The sequence below is a fragment of the Tenrec ecaudatus genome, chromosome 8, assembly GCF_050624435.1.
Source record: "Tenrec ecaudatus isolate mTenEca1 chromosome 8, mTenEca1.hap1, whole genome shotgun sequence".
Classification (NCBI taxonomy): domain Eukaryota; kingdom Metazoa; phylum Chordata; class Mammalia; order Afrosoricida; family Tenrecidae; genus Tenrec; species Tenrec ecaudatus.
Genome location: NC_134537.1, coordinates 143,635,160 through 143,652,946, shown reverse-complemented (window position 1 = coordinate 143,652,946; position 17,787 = coordinate 143,635,160).

Genomic DNA, 17,787 nt, shown 5'->3' with positions numbered 1-17,787 from the left:
TGAAGAGACAACAGACAGTGTCAGACTCGAAATAACAATACTATATAATTGATCCAGGATTCATGAAGGTTGGAGGGTGAGGGGTGTAAGGGGGAAAGGAGTTGGGACAAAGGGCTCAAGTAGAAAGAAAATGTTTTAGAAATGTTGATGGCAACATGTACAAGTGTGCTTAATACAACTGAATGATGGATTGTCGTAAGATTTGTAAGAGCCCCCGATAAAATGATTTTTTGTGTGTGTGTCTTATTTTTAATTTAGATCATTTTATTGAGGTTGATGCAACTCATCACGATCCATACATACATCAATTGTGTAAAGCACACTTATACATTCGTTGCCCTCATCAGTCTCAAAATTTGCTTTCCGCTTGGGTTCCTGGAATCAGCTCATTTTCCTTTTTTTCTCTCCTTCCTCCCCATTCCCCCCTCCCTCATGAACCTTTAATAATTTATAAATTATTATTTTTTCTTATCTTACACTGCCCGGTGTCTTCCTTCACCCACTTTCCTGTTGCCCATCCCCCAGAGAGGAGGTTATATGTAGATCCCCGAAATCGGTTCCCCCTCTCTACCCCCACTTCCCTCTCACCCTTGGTCCTGAGGGCTTCATCTGTCCTGAATTCCCTAGATTAAAAAAAAAAAAAAAAAAGGTCAGCGGCTACTTGCAGAACAGACCATCAATCACTCATACAAAAGTTCAAGTTGAAAAATTGAAGCTGAAGAAAATCAAAACAAATGCACAAGAGCCAAAATAGGACCTTGAGTCCATCACACCTGAACTTGAGACCATCCCAAGAAAAGATTTGTCATACTGTACACAAATGACTAACGACCAGGCAAGCTGTGGGAGGACACTGGGAACATCACAGGTGAAAACAGAGGTCCTTAAAGAAGACACACAAAGAAGCAGCCACCCTGGGTCTGAGGAGCGAGTCCGGAGTTTGCTCTTGAATGTAGTTAAAACAAACAGAAGAAAGGATGGAGAGAAGCGGCTGAGCAGATTCCCAAGGGCGACTCAACACATTCTTATGAAATGTACCAAGACTCGACATTAGGAAACCATTTCCCAAGAACTGAAGAGAAACTCCAAGCTTTGGGTTGTAATATTGAAGCCTCTGTGAGCAAAGCAAGGCCATCTGGTGGCATAGTGGATTACTCACTGAGCTTCTAACCACGAGGTCAGTGGTTCAAACCCATCAGCTTCTCCACAGGAGACAGATGAGGCTCTCTACTTCTGTGAAGATTTTTCAAGTCTTGGAAACCCTAAGGGGCAGCAGGTTTGCTCTGTTCTGTGTGATTGCTTTGAGTTAGAATTGACTCAATGGCAGAGAGAGAGAGAGAAGCAAAACATTGAAAGATGCAAGAAACAAAAAGAAAATGAAAAAAAATTGGTCTAGGTTTAACCATTTCAGGAGATAGTATATGATCGAGAACTGGTGGTATTGAAGGAAGAAGTCCAAGCTGACCTGAAGGCATTAGCCAGCAACAAAGCCCCAGGCATCAGAGAGAGTTTTATATAAAGGTTAATTACACATTAAGAAAACATCCCAACCCAGTGCTGCCCAAGCCTAAAGTCCAACATTAACCTATATGTCCGACACCAATCCACAAAGTCCTCCATCTCACCAAGCACACACAATGATGCTGACTGCAGGAGGAAAGCCAGTCATACTAGTCAGTGAGCGTGTAAGCATCTCAGCGCTGGCAGGGGTCTCCACACGGCTGCTCCAGCACCCAGGGCTGCATCAGGGTAGGTCCATGTGGCTTCTCCTTGGGGATGTCTTGCAGGAAGTGAGCCTTGCCAGCTGAAGCAGGGAACTGGCTAAAGCAGCTGCACCCTAGTCCAACCATCACAAAGCAAGAGACATGAGAACTAGAAAGGTGAGGCTCACCTAGCCATTTATTTCTCCGCCCTTCAATTAACCCACATATGTTTATTGGCCAGTTTGGCACAATAAACTAATTACCTCAATCAACAAATGAATGCAATTGAGATATTTCAACAAATGAATGCAATGCTGAACAGCCTCACTTGTGTAGACCAGATCTGGAAAACAGCTACCTGATCAACTGACTCAAAGGAGCCACATTTGCCTATTTCAAAGAAAGCTGCCCCAACAGAAAGTGGACATTATCACACGTATCATGACTGTCACATGCAAGTCGAGTTTTGCTGAAGATAATTCAAAAATAAGTGCAGTGGTACATTTGACAGACACCTGCCAGAAATTGAAGCCAGATTCCGAAGAGGATACTAAAGGAAGGCTGGAATCAGATGGAGCAGAAATGCCAAACAAACATCTCTGAAAGCGGAGATACCAGAAAGATGTTTATTTGTGGTTAATTGCCAGGGGTCCTCAAACTATGGCCCGTGGGCCACATGCAGCCCACTGAGAACATTTATCCGGCCCGCCGGGTGTTTTTGCTGTCGTTGCCTGTCCTGCTTAGCAGACGCCTTGTCCAGTGTGCATAGGAATTTGTTCATAGTTATTTTTAAAACTATAAACTCCAGTGGTCTGAGGGACAGTGAACTGGTCCCCTGTTTTAAAAGTTTGAGGACCCCTAGACTAAGCAAAGCATGCAGCTCATTGTGGTTCATCACAAATCATAGCAATTTCAAAAATGGGAATTCCAGAACCCTTACCTGTGCTAATGTGGAACCTGTGCATAAAGTAAGCAGAGCCAGGTGACAAGGCGTGGTATAAAATGCGGAAGGGTATGTGTCTGGGTGACAAGGCGTGGTATAAAATGCGGAAGGTTACTCACTCCCTCTGTCTGCGGAACAAACCCTCTGGAAGCCGGACTGTGTGAAGGAGGTGGCATCAGGTTTGGAGAAAGGTTCTTCATCAACCTTGCTTGCTGGAAGCCCAGAGGACAGAGCTCTCACCGAAGAGGACCAAAGACTCCCTCGTTCATCATGGGCTACATCCCCACAGAAGGAAGTCAAAAATCCTCACGACTAGACCAGCAAACAGGGTCATGATCAATAAAGAAACGATCAGAGTTACCAGGCTTTCGTTTTGTTTGGCTCCTCCACCAACGACCAGGGAAGCATCAGCCACGCAATCAAATGGCAAGAACTCAATTGGGGAAGAAAAAAAAAAGTACCCCTCTCTCTATTTACAGATGTTATGGTGCTATTCAAGGAGCCTTGGCTGGGAGCCTCCGTGGTTCCGTATGGGGCTGCAGTCCAAAACCCCCAGCTGCGTGCTCCAGGGAAGAAAGATGAGGCTTCCCAGCCCCATAAAGAGTTACAGTCTAAGAAGTCCACAGGGCAGTTCTACCCTGCCCCATGGTGTCCGGAGCCACGAGGCCCGGCCATTGCTTGGAATTTATTAGGACCTGCTTGGAGCCATGAAGCCTGGCCATTACTTGGAATTTATTAGCCTGAGCTCTGGGCATTCTTCTACCCCAGCCTACGTGACAGAGCACTGCAGCTGTAAAGCTTGTGCAAACAAGGGGTGATGCTCTTTAGATAAGCACCCGTGTCCTGCATCCCCTTGATTGGGCAAAAGATCATCTTCCCCTATGCTTGATTTGCGTGTACATGCCACTCCTCTGCGTACCTAATTGAAGACTGTAAGCCCTTACTGACTCATGGGCAGGGCGCGCTCCCCTGAACTCCCTGATTGGCCTGTTGCCAAGGTAGCCTAATCTGCATGTGCGGCTGAGGCTCCCCCCCTTGGCTGGCCCTTATAAGCTGTGACTCTTTGTTCATTAAAAGAGGACTTGATCAGGATATTGTCTTGTCCTCATTCTCCATGCCTCTTGTACCCCTCCAATTCCCACTCTCTCCTCCAGGATCCATGGTGAATGTCCCGTGGGACGGGACACCATGGCATGGCTAAGAGTCGCCATCCACCAGTAGTGGGATTCAAATACTTTAGGTTCACTGTCCTAATGACTGTACTTAAAAAGGATGTACTGGGGAGGGGGGGAGGAAATGAGGAGCTGATATCAAGGACTCATGTAGAAAGCAAATGTTTTGAGAATAATGATGGCAACAAATGTACAAATGTGCTTACACAGTGGATGGATGTATGGATTGTGATAAGAGTTGTACAAGCCCCCAATAAAATTATTTAATAAAAAATATACTGAAAGGTAGTTTATTATTTCATACAATTATTAAATAAGAACAATACAACTAGATTAGGCTTGAAAATATCAATGAAATATTAAATACCGGACAAAAAAGAATTCAGTTCTTATTTAAGATATTTCCATATTGCTTCTTGATTGTCAGCCCCATTTGCAATATTCCTCGTTTTTATCCGGGCATCAGTGGCCGGGATCCTTTACCATCTTTTCACTGTGGGAGCAGGATCCCATGCCTTTTGAGCAGCAGTTCTCAACCTGTGGGTCGTGACCCCTTTGGGAGTCAAGCGACCCTTCCACAGGGGTCACCCAATTCATAACAGTAGCAAAATGACAGTGATGAAGTAGCCAGGAAAACAATTTAATAGGTGGGGGTCACCACCACACGAGGAACTGTCTGAAAGGGTGGCGGCCTGAGGAAGGTGGAGAACCACTGCTGTAGAGGCAGGTCAGTTAGACAGCGGTCACGGTGTTTGATGGGTAGGAAACAGGTGACTTCTCTAATATACCACGTTCATCTTTGAACAAAGAAGAAAACGAAAGCCTTTCCGCTTCTGCTGACCCGACAGCCACTGTTGGGCCCTGCTTTTCGTTGGGTGAACCCTTTCAGGTTGTGTGCATCGTGCGATCTCTCACAGGACTTTGGGGAGTAATGACGCTGGAGGGAACGCAGCGTGACCCCCATGGCTGTTTGGCACCTTTTCTCTTTATGTGCTCTGTCTGTTTACGGAAGTAACAAACACGCAGATAAAAAGCATGCCACCCCACAAGGTGTCAAGGGATCAGGTATCGGGCATCATCAGAACAAAAATCTTACCATAGTGAATGAGGAGGGGAGTGCGGAGTGGAGACCCAAAGCCCATTTGTAGACCACTGGACATCCCCTTACAGAAGGGTCTTGGGGAGGAGAGGAGCTAGTCAGGGTGCAATGTAGTAATGATGAAAAATACAACTTTCCTCTAGTTCCTAAATGCTTCCTTTTCCCCACTGTCATAAGCCGGATCCTACCTTGCAAGTCTGACTAGACCAGAGAATGTACACTGGTACAGATGGGAACTGGAAAACAGGGAAGCCAGGGTAAATGATCCCTTCAGGACCAGTGGTGAGAGTGACGATACTGGGAGGGCAGAGGGTGGGTGGGTCGGAAAGGGGGAACCTATTTCAAGGATCTGCATGTGACCTCCTCCCTGGGGGACAGACAACAGAAAAGTGGAGGAAGGGAAACATGGGACAGAGCAAGATATGACAAAATAATAATTTATAAATTTTCAGGGGTTCATGAGGGAGGGGGAAGGGAGGCGAAAAATGAGGACCTGATGCCAGGGGCTTGGGTGGAAAGCAAATGTTTTGAGAATGATGAGGGCAACGAATGTACAAATGTGCTTTACACAATTGGTGTATGTATGGATTGTGATGGGAGGTATATGAGTCCCTAATAAAATAATTTTTAAAAAGCACGCCACCCAAAGTAGAATGAGTTTTATGAAATGAATCAACATTTCAAGCAGAAGTCTATCTGATTTTTTTACACCTATGGGCAGAATGAACACGACTCCAGGTGCTTAAAATAAATGCACGGTGCGCAGGTGATGTTGAGCATGTGTAAAGAATGAGAAATTGTCGTTCCCGCCTCCGACACCTACCCAGCGAAAACCCCGGGCCAGGGCCGTGTTAAAACCCCGGGGCCAGGGCCGTGTTAACAAGCGGTTTGCCTCACTCAACGCAAAAAGTCGGTAACAGTTCTGCTGAACCAGCGTGAACCAGCTGAATCCCACCACCGGATCCACCCGGTGGCCGTCAACGCGGGTGTGAGTGGTGATCCCGGACGTGGAAAATCCCAAAGACTCCGATCAGGATTGGAACCCAATTTCAACAGAATGGCAGAGGGCAAAATCAACCTACAAAAATCCGATGCCTTGACACAAAGAGCTCTGAGAAGGAATTGGGGAGACCATACCCTTGACAGTCTGGCTTTAACTTGGAATTTGACAAATTACATTTGCCATTGAGTTCACGTCTCCTGGTCTCGGAGGCCAGCGGTCCATTAGTCCAATGGGCTGATTGTTTCTGGGCATCTCCATTTCCTTTCCTCAAGACAGATACTTACATCTTAAATGGTTATCAAGAAGCATGTAAGACCCTAAACGAACTCTGTCAACCCCATGCACCTTGGGGTCCCCCAAGTCCAAGGTCCTGAGCTCCCAGACCCAGTTGCTCATTCCCTCCAGGTGATGTGTAAGAGGTTTTCATAACTCTGCCCTCTGCATGTGCCACCACATTCGTCCACATATTTGCAACAAAGATACATCCTCATGTACAACATCGACCGTCAAACCTCTGAAGGGACACACTCCCACTCCCTCCCGTACCAGCTCGGCCTGCGGGTCTAGCCCAGCAAGCACTCGGGGGGCCCTGGAGTTGCAGGGGGTGCACACAACAGTGCTGACTTCTGATGTTTTTACCCGTGCTCTCTCCCCAGTCTAGTCCCCTGTCTCGAGTATTTAGGGCTGACTCCTCTCTCCTCGTAGATTGCCTTCCACTTCGCCAAATGAGCAGGAATCGCTTACCCATCGTCCCCTCTCACCTTTGGTGACCATCAAAGAATGCGTCCTTTAGTGTGAAAATATTCTCTTGACTTTCTATAATAATGGTCTCATCAAGCCCAGCTTACCATTACTCCTGACTATCCCTAGATACCAACTCAAACCAAATGCACTGCCAGCAAGTCAGTGCCCACTCAGCGGGTGACCCTCAGAGCTCGGGAGGACTGCCCTTTTGGGTTCCTGAGACTGTAACTCTTTATGGGAGTAGAAAGCCCCGTCTTTCTCCCAAGGAGGGCCTGGTGGTTTTGAACTGCCGACCTTTCAGTGAGCAGCCCAACGTCGAATCTCTATGCCACCGGGACTCCTAAGTATATAAAATTCAAACTCACTGCCACTGAGTCTATTCTGAATCACAGCGACCCCCACAGGACAGAGCAGAGCTGCCTCTGTGGGTTTCTGAGACTAAATCTTCATTGGGAGTAGAAAGCCTCAACTTCCTCCCATAGTGTGGCTGGTGGTTTCGAACAGCTGACCTTGCAGTTAGCAGCCCAGAGTGTAATCACCGTCTGGATTGTTACTGTTCGTAGGTGCCATCGAGGCAGTTCTGACCCATAGCGGCCTTCTACGCAACAGAATCAAACACTGCCTGGTCCTGCCCCGTCCTCACAATTGTTCCTGTGCTTGAGCCCCTTGTTGGAGCCACTTCAGTCAATCCACCTCCATGAGGGCCTCCCTTTCTTCGCATGACGTCCTCCAGGGACTGGTCTCTCCTGACAACATGCTCAAAGTACGTAGACAAAGTCTCATCATCCTTGCCTCTAAGGAGCAGTCTGGCCGTACTTCTTCCAGCACGGATCGATGCGTCCGTTAGCAGGGCATGCTACTTTGAATGTTTCTCTCCACTACCATGATTCAAATGCACGATTCCTCCCAGTCTTCCGCTTCTTCCATGTCCAACGTGCACATGCATAGGAGACCATTGAAAATACCTTATGAGTGGAGAGCAAATGCTTTGAGAGTGATTAGGGCAAAGAATGTACGGATGTGCTTTATACAATTGATGTATGTATATGTGTGGATTGTGATAAGAGTTGTGTGAGCCCCTAATAAAATGTAAAAGAAAGAAACTGAAGGGTAAGAATATTCTATCTGAATGCCAAAAAAAAAAAAATATCTTACACATAACTTTGCAAATCGATAGTGAGTGGATAAAAATCCAAACTCACTGCCATTGAATCAATTCCGACTCATCGGGTCCCTAAAGGACAGGGTAGAACTGCCCCCCCGGAGGTTTCTGGGAATGTGACTCTTTAGGGGAGCAGAGAGCCTCATCTTCCTCCTGATGAGCGCAGGTGGTTGTGGGAGACAGCAGATGGAGAGCCCGCAGGCAGAATGAGGGGGAAAGAGTTGGCTTCTGGAAGTATTGGGAGTGGCAGGATGGCTGAAGGGGTGACTTTAAGCGCCTAAGACAATTTCAATCGAAAGCCTGCCGGCATCAGACCCCTAGGCTGATTCTAAACTCCAAAGTCAGCAAACCCAAGACTCTTTTTGCTGATCCATTGCCAGCTTACTTCCCTGCCCATGCCTGTGCCAGGCTCCGCCGTGGGCCCAGCTGGATTTATGACTGGACCTGAGAAATAGGACCAGACCTGGGATAGTCCATCCATAAGCCGGAGACACAGACAGATCAGGTACCCTACACCTGATGACAAAATCCTTAGACACAGCCGCAAATCACTCCAGTCCCCCACCTGCTATGTCAGGGCCTTCTCTTTCCCTTTCAAACAAACTGCCGCTTTGTGGTCCGTGAGTCTGTTCTTCCATTCTGAAGACCAGGAGCCCCCGGACATGACATAAGTCGCAACAGTTTCAAGCTGCTGACCTTGAGGTTAGCAGTTCAAGGCTAACCACTACACCACCTGGGCTTCCGTAAAGTGGATACATTAATTAAAACTTCTGTAGTTTTGTGTATCTTTGTTCTGAAGGAAGGCAATCGTCTGAGGTTCTGTGCTATGTAAACATTCTCTGTTTCCCCTTCGCTGGTTTAACCCAGATTCTGAATACAACATTATCTAGTCAAGGGTTGGCATGGTGTCCTGGAAAACTCATAAATCAATTGCAGCGTCACTGAGCCACCTTGTGACCACTCCTGGGAACTACATTGCGCTGCCTTGTGAGGAACTTGCCCCTGGTCCAAGCTAACCCCATCAGCGTGCTTTACTCAAGTCACTGTCCTGGGGTCCATCCTGGTTCACGGTAGCTCTCTGGGACAGAGTAGAACTGGCCCTGTGGGTTTTGAGATGAAATCTTTTTTTTAAGATATGAAAATAATAATCATTTATCAAGGGGTCACGAGGGTGGGGGTGGAGGGCAGAGGGGAAAAAAGAGGATCTGATACTAAGGGCTCAAATAGAAAGTCAAGGTCCAGACAAGAATGAAGGCAACATAGACACAAATATGCTGATGCAATTGATGCATGGATTGTTAGGAGTTGTAAGAGCCCCCAAATAAAATGATCTGTTAATTAAAAAACAAACAGAACACTTTAGCCATCTGTTAGGAGTGACCAGTCCCCAGAGAAGGACATCATGGGCCTCCTTGGTAAAGTGGAGGGGCAGCGAAAAAGAGGACGGCCCTCGACAAGACGGGTTGACTCCGTGGCTGCAACACAGGAACAATTGGGAAGACGGCGCAGGGTCGGGCAGAGTTTCATTCTGTTGTGGGTAACATTGACCTGATGGCACATTTCCTGGTAGCATGCTCACCTCCTGGATGGCCATGATCTCCCCCGCCAGGTCTGTGCACAGCGCAGGCAGAGAGGGCAGAAGATGAGACTAAATCTTTACAGGAGTAGAAAGCCTCATCTTTCTCCCTCAGAGTGAATGGTGGTTTCAAACCGCTGACCAATGAGTAGCACCACAAGAGCCATATATAATTAAATCCTCGCTCACAAATCCCACTGAAATTCCAGTAAGGAATTTTTTAAAGTATAAGCTTACAAACCCACAATGCCAACGCAGCAAACGTGTGTAGACAGAGAGGAGCTGCTCCTTTGGATTCCCAAGAGGCTAAGTCTTTACAAGAGCAGCCTCGTCTTTCTCTCATGGAAGGACTGGTGGGTTTCAACCCCTGATCTTTCAAAGTGTAACCCATGGCACCACCAGGTCTCCTTAGTATAAGCCTACACGGGGGAGGGGGAAAAGCAGGCAAAAACATGTGCAAGTGAAAATTTTAAATCTTATTAATGCAAACACTGAACCCCCAACTCTTTAAAATGGAAAGCTGGAAATCAGATCCAGGGAAACACTGGTGTGTAGTAGATTCTGACTTCTAGCATCTGAATACTTCAGGGCAGCATAGAACTTCCCCACCGGGTGCCCAGGCCACAGCCTTTAGGAAAGCAGGCAGCTTCATCCTCTCGCACGCAGTCCACAAGAACTGCTAACTTTTCCGTTGGCAGGCCACTTCTTAACCACTGTTCCCCCAGGACTCGTGGAACTCTCCTAGAACAGATGTTAGGGACCCTGGTGACCTAGTGGTTACTAGTTAGACTGCGGACCTCAAGGTCAGCAGTTCAAAACCACTAGCCTCTCTGAGGGATAAAGATGAGACTTTCTATTCCTATAAGCAGTTCCAGTCTTAGAAACCCACAGAGGCTGTTCTAGTCTGCCCTTGGGTTTCTAGGCATTGGAATAGACTTGATGGCAGTGGGTTTGGCTTTGGGTTTGGTAGGAAGTCTGGGTAAGAAATAGTGGGACCCCCACTTCTCACAGCCAGGGGATGCTCCCACCCTTTCTACCCAAACCCACTGCCTTTGAGTAGAATCTGATTCATTGCAACCCCACACGGCAAAGTAGATCTACCCTATGGGTTTGTGAGATGAAATCTTCATAGAAGCAGAAAGCCTCTTCTCTGAGCTGCCAAGTTGGCTGTTAACAGGCCAAAGCTTCACCCACTTCTCCGCGGGGGCTCCTCCCTGCTCATCCAAACACGAGGGCTGCTCTCCAGTCCTCCTAGAGGTTTCTCTAAAGGCTCCAGACTTTAGGACACCGGACACAGGCGACGGTGGCTGTGACTCACAGGACTGAAAACAAGAATTGCATGAGTTTGATGTTGGCTGTATAATAATCATAGTGTTAAGTCTGCACATAATAGTTAGATATTTTAGCAACTTTTATTTTTATTGTGAATTAGGCGGGGGGTGTTTCAAGGAACTACTACTTAAATAGGGAAGGAGAAATAATTTTTTCAAGGAAAACTAAATTAATCAATGCCATCAGACCTGCACTACACCCAGCTCTGTGCACACCTCCACGCACCCCAAAGTAAAGATTCCCAGCAATTATTTTTTAAAGGAGACAAATGTGTGATCCAAGGATTGTACATAATGTAATCCAAGTCCAAAGGAGAGAACGGTATCAGAGCCTTAAAGTGTGAACACCTGGTTTGCAGAAGGCTGCAGACGAGTGGAAGCCCCAAGCCCATTAGCAGGATCCACACGTAGATGAAGCCTCCCTGGATCCCCTCGGACCACAGCCAAGTGGTGCGACTCACCTGATATCCGACACTGAGCTCATGCAAAGTCGATTAGGGCAGATCGAGCTGCGTTAAAACGTCATATCGCGTCTGATCTTCCTTTTGACACATTTAAAAGTGGTTTCCGTTTAAAAACAAAAATGTGCGGATTAAGTCTCAGGTGAATCCCTCTGACCACAGCCCAGGGATGTGAGTACCCCAGCTATCATGCAGAGGGCCTTGGGGAGTGGATGGCAGCAGATGGTTGAAACTGAACACTGTATCATTCGATCCCCTTCTGCCCCATTTGAAAGTTGTTCTAAGGGAACTGATCACATATGACCTCCTTCCTGGGGGATGGACAGCAGAAAAGTGGGTAAAGGGGAGACATCGGATGGTGTAACACATGACAAAATAATAATGATTTATAATTATCAGGTGTTCATGAGGGAAGGGGGTAGGAGGGAGGGGAAAAATGAGGAGCTGATACCAAGGGGTCAAGTAGAAAGCAAATGTTTTGAGAATGAGAATGGCAACAAATGTACATATGTGCTTGACACAATGGATGGATGCATGGATGGATAGTGATAAGAATTGTATGAGCCCCCAATAAAATGATTAAAAATAATTTTATTGGCAGTTTCTATAACTCTTATGACAATCCATCCATCCATCCATTGTGTCAAGCACATTTGTACATTTGTTGCCATCATCATTTTCAAAACATTTGGGATCAGCTCCTCATTTTTCACTCCCTCCCTCCCCCTTAATAATTTATAAATTATTATTTCATATCTTACATGGACCAATGTCTCCCTTCACCCACTTTTCTGTTGTCGGTCCCTCTGGGAGGAGGTTTTATGGTGATCCTTGCAGTTGGTTCCCCCTTTCTCCCCTCACCCACCCCTTTCCCTCCTGGGATCACTACTCTTAATATTGGTCCCCTGCTTGCTTCTTCGGCCACTTGCTCAGCCTAAGGCACACAATTGTTAAGGTTGCCGAGGTATAAATATCCAATTGTGCGGAGGACATAAACAGCAGGTGTCTTCTCTACTTTGGACACGTTGTCGGGAGAGACTGGTGCCAGGAGAAGGACAGTGTGTGTGGGAAGGCAGAGGGGCAGTGAGAAAGATGAGGGCCTTTCAACAAGATGCATCCATACAGTGGCTGCTGGAATGGGCTCAAACAGAAGAGCGTTCATGAGGCTGGCGCAGGTCCGGGTGGTATTTCCTTCTGTGGACATCGATGGAGTCACTATGGGTTGGAACGGACTCAATGCCCCTAACAATGAAAACAACATCTTCTATATAAGGACCACACACCACTGAGCTGAACAAGAGCCATGGCGCCATTAACCTTGGGTCCATGAAACAAGTGCCTTACAGAGTTGGTAATGTCGTCCAGTGGATTCTGGCTGCTGGTGACCACAGGCATGCAGGGTTGAACGGTGCCCAGAGTCTACAAGGCTGGGACGTTTCAGGAGCAGGGGGCCAGACCCAGCTTTTGAGGAGCCTCTGAATGGGGTTGAACCACCCACCTTTTGGTTAGTAACCAAGCACTTCGTTGCTGGCCCCCTCCAGGGACCTGCTCTTATAGGTTGTGTCCCTATGGCTGTTGGGTGTGTTTTATGGCACCTGCAACAAGACGGCTGCTGCCCTGCCATCTCGAGGGCTTTCAGGATGCCCAAGGACAGACGCGCTTGCCATTCTGAGGCTGAGAAATGCGTCCATGGAGCCCGGCCATTGCGGTGCAGAGTTAGGAAGTCTCTAACCCATGCCCCATCAGCTGCCTGGTCCTGATTCGTGCAGAAAGAGAAGCTGAAGAGGAAAGGAAACGTCATTTCATCCAAATATTGCAACAGCACCCAGGTAAATTAACTAGTGGTTGTGAGTGAAATGAGAGGCAAGGTCAAATAAACCAAAAGATGATGTACATTTCATGCAAGTAACAACTTCCAACACTTGAAATAAATGTGCGAAAGGATGACATTTTCTATCCAAGAAATACAGGTTGAATGAGGGTAGGAGTCTGTGTGGGTGTTCACATGGGCGGCCCTGTCATGAGGTGAGCTCATCGATGACCCACCACCTGCCCAAATTCTTGTCTTGGCCTGCTCTCACCCGGTCGGTGCTCTAAGTGAGGAGAGCCGGTGGGGAACTGGGCATGCGTTGCTAACTGCAAGGTCAGCAGTTTGAAACCACTAGCGGCTCCCAGGGGGAAAGACAGGCAGGTGAGGCTTTCTACTCCCATAAGGAGTTACTATCTTGGAAACCCACCGGACAGTTGTACCCTGTCCTCTTGGGAGGGGCCCTGGGAGTTGGGATGGACGTGGCATTGGATTAGCTCCACGTGTCTTCACCACAGGTGGTATAGCTTCGCTGAGAGTCCCAGTGGCGCCCTCTGCTGGACAGCAGGAGGCCTGCTTGAGAATCCAAACCCAAATCCACTGCGGGCAAGTCCATGCTGGCCTCTACAGCTTCCAAAGCGGCAGTCAGCTCAGAAGCAGATCTTTCTCAGGAGGAGCAGCTGGTGGGTTCTAACCACGGACCTTTGGGTTAGCAAGCTAGCCCGTTATCCTCCTTAGTCAAGCGTTAACCAAATAGAAAAATGTTCGCTGGACAGGGTTTGAGCCACCATCGGGGTCATTCCCTCACTTTAAACATTGGAATAAGCCAGTACTCACTTGCGATTACAACTCTGACTCCTGGGGAGGTGGGGCTGGCACAGTTGGCCTGTGCTCCCCAGAGTGCACACTGGCTGATACTCGGAAATTGATGGACAGGTTTTCCTCCTGTCACCTGGATCCCTGTGGGTGGCCAGGAACTTCCAGTCTTTCCGGCAGCAACTAAGCATGTCAGCTGCTTGCACCATCCATGGACTTGGAAGTTTCAACCAGCTTCATTTAGTTCTCAAAGAAGTCTCCCAATACAAAATGCTGAAAAGGAAAAGAAGCAGAAACACACACACACACACACACACACGCACACACACACACCCAATATCACATCCCATCCCCCCGGCACAAACACGGTTAACATTAGCATGTGCTACTTTTACTTATTCCTATTTTACACTGCAGGCATTATCATATGTGCAATCTTGTATCAGATTTTTTCATAATACTATAGCGTGAGAATTTCCTCTTTGGAAAGTATCATTTCTGTAGCGTGTGTAGCAATGTTTGTATCAAACAAATGAACTCACAGCCATCCAGTCAATTCTGACTTATGGAGACTCAATTGGACAGGGTAGAGCTGCTCTTTATGGAAAGAGAAAGTCTCGCCTTTCTCTTGGTGGCTTCCAATTGCTGGCCCTACAGTTAACAGCCCCATGCACTACCACGATGCCACCAGGACTTCTGATATGTATGTATATGCAGAAATGCTTAAAGACAGTACAGTGTTCTTAGCTGCCCAGTCCAAAGGTGATAGGAAAATGCAAATTTGAGACCACCATTAGGGATTCTGTTGGCACTTTTGGAAAAGCATTGGACTTCTAACCAAAAGGTTGGCAGTTCAAACCCACCAATCACTCCGTGGGAGAAATAAAAAGGCTCTCTACTCCTGTAAAGATTGACAAAGCCTTGTAAACTTTATACAAGGTCATTATGAAGGGAAGTGCCAACAAACCCCCCAGGGACAAGGAAACAACAAGGGATCTAAAATCAATGGTGAAGAGAGCATAGGATGCCTGGTGGGACTTGATCAAGGGCAATGTAGCCGAGAGGAATTACTGATATCTGAATGAAAGCCAAGCATGATAGTGGGACAAGAGGAAAGTAAAAGGAAATAGAGGAAAGAACTAGGAGGCAAAGGACATTTATAGAGGTCTAAATACAGGCATGTACTTATGTAAATATATTTTTATATAATGATAGGAAAATAGATCTAGGAGCTCTGGTGGCTTAGTGGGTTATACGTTGGGCTGCTAACCACAGAGCCAGCAGTTCAAAACTACCAGATGCTCCACAGGAGAAAAATCAGGCCTTCCATTTGCAAAAAGAGCAATAATCTTGGGAAATAGATCTATGTACAAATATTTATATGTTAAGTATTAAGGCAGCAGACAGACATTGGGCCTCTACTCAAGTACTCCCTCAACATAAGAACATTTTGTTCTAATAACCCGGCATTCTGTGATGCTCACCTTCCTAACATGATCACTGAAGACAAAATGGGTGCATAAGCAAATGTGGTGAAGAAAGTTGATGGTGCCTGGCTATAAAAAAATATAGCATCTAGGGTCTTAAAGAATTGAAGGTAAACAAGCGGCCATCTAACTGAGAAGCAACAAAGCCCACATAGAGGAAGCACACCAGCCTGGGTGAATATGAGGTGTCGATGGGATCAGGTATCAGGGATCAAAGACCCAGAACAAAAAATCGTATCGATGTGAATGGAGGATGGAGGGGAGACACAAAGCCCATCTGTAGACACTTGAACATCCCCTCACAAAAGAATCACAAGGAAGAGACGAACCAGTCAGGGTGCAGTATAGCGCCAATGAAACATATAACTTTGCTCTAGCTCTTTAATGCTTCCTTCCCCCCACTATCATGACCCCAATTCTACCTTACAAATTTGGCTAGAGAATGTACAGTGGTACAGATAATTGCTGGAAACAGGGAATCCAGGAAAGATAAACCCTTCAAGACCAATAATGAGAGTAGCCATACCAGAAGGGGAAGGGGTAGAGGGGCGGAGATAGGGGAAATTGATTATAATGATCCACCTATAACCCCCTCCCAGGGGGATAGAAAACGGAAAAGTGGGTGAAGGGCTCAAGCAGAAAGAAAATGTTTTGAGAATGATGATGGCAACATATGTACAAAGGTGCTTGACACAATGGATAGATGTATGGATTGTGATAAGAGCTGTGAGAGCCCCCAATAAAATGATTTAAAATAAATAGATCATTGAAAACAAAGCAAGGCCACTGTGGGCTGGAACAGGAGCCCTGGTGGCATCGTGGGTTCTGGGTGCATTTCTACTCCCAGAAAGAGGGACATCAGGGTCGCTGTGAGTCGGAATCCACTGGATGGTCGGGCTTCCTTTCTTCATTCTTTCTTTGTGTGACTACCACCTATTAAAATATGTCCCTGACAGGGTGCCCTTGTTCCGAACATCTGGAATGTGAAATGGGCACTCTTTTTATCCCTGTCACCATGGGAGACTGCGATGTGCTGATCAACACTGTGTAACTACTCTCAGGCCTGGGGAAGGGACGTCCTAGTCCTCGCCTAATTCATTTTCCAGTTTCCACAATGGAAGCCCCCCACTGTGGTCGATCTCATGCTGTCACTTCGACATCCCTGGATGCAGAGTCAGGGAGCGATACACTGCACCGTGATAGGAGCTTCCCACCACCTGGTGACGGCAGCTACAGAGAGTCTCCAGGGCACAGACAAGAATCGAGTGTAATATAATTGTAAGGAAGTGATAGAGTTTAAGTCTCTATTAGGGTTTCTCTAATATCGTTCGTTACTTTGTAACTTTTATCCTTCAATTATTAATAATGCCTGGTTTAATAACCTCTTGCAAAATGCCTGAAATTCTGACTACAGACCATCACTAGAGAGAAGTCAAGTTCCCAGCACATTCATTTGACTTCAAATGACACACTCCCAACTGCACTTGTTCCCTGGGACCACAGAGGCCCCGTGGCTCCCTCACTCAAAGGCTGGGTGCTCTTTCTAAGTTCTCTGTAGAACAACTTCCCCTCTCTGGGGTATTCCTGCCAGCCTTCAACCTACCATGGCTGTCTGAGGAAAGAGCTAAGGACTGCAAGCATCTCTGACTGCCACTGAGGCTCAATTCCTTCGCTCCTGGGGGACTCTGTGCTCCAATCAGATCAAGGAGGGCGTTTGGGCTACTGATCAGGTGTCTGGAGACATGTCAACTGCCAAGAAGCCCTGGAAAGGCTCTGGGACATCAGCCAATAAATGGGAGGCGGTCCTGTGGATCTTCCTGCTTGTTCGCATCTTTATAGTTTCTAACGCAGTCCAGACCCACAGTTACATGGGATTGGGTACAGAATCTGAAGGGTGGCTTGGGTGGGGGTGGGGAGTGGGGGGAACAGGAGAAAGGGCTGATGAGGCACTGAAGCATGCTGGGCACAGTAAGGTGGGAGGGAAGGCAATGGGGCTACGCATCTCTGATGGGAGCAGAATTTCCAGGACGTGGTGAATATGAATTAGGCTTAGGGAGAGGATTTTCAGAGTGAGCGACAAGGGGGCAGGTCCTAATCTGAGCTGGGCTACATAGGACTTTTCATGGCTAATGCTTTGGAAAGAGAGTTCCAGGCTCTGCCATGCTTCTTCTGGCTACTTTGCTAAAGAAAGAACCCACTCCGTCCCACAGACCCTGGGAGTGTCAGTCCTTGTGAGTCCCCCTAAGTCACACCGCTGGCGGGGGGAGGGGCAGGGAGGGAGGTGTGTGTCCCGAATGGCCAGAGGGAGCCCGGGACTCGCTCCACCTGTCGCTCTGTGAACTGAAAGGTCTCTTGCAACTGGGGAGTTAGTTCCGCATCTTATCTGGAGCTTTCCTCTGGGAGGCCAGGCCTTCGAGGTCAGAGGTCAGTCGTCTCGGAAGAGAGGGTTTTGAATGTTTGAGGCTGAGGACTAGAACCAAAGG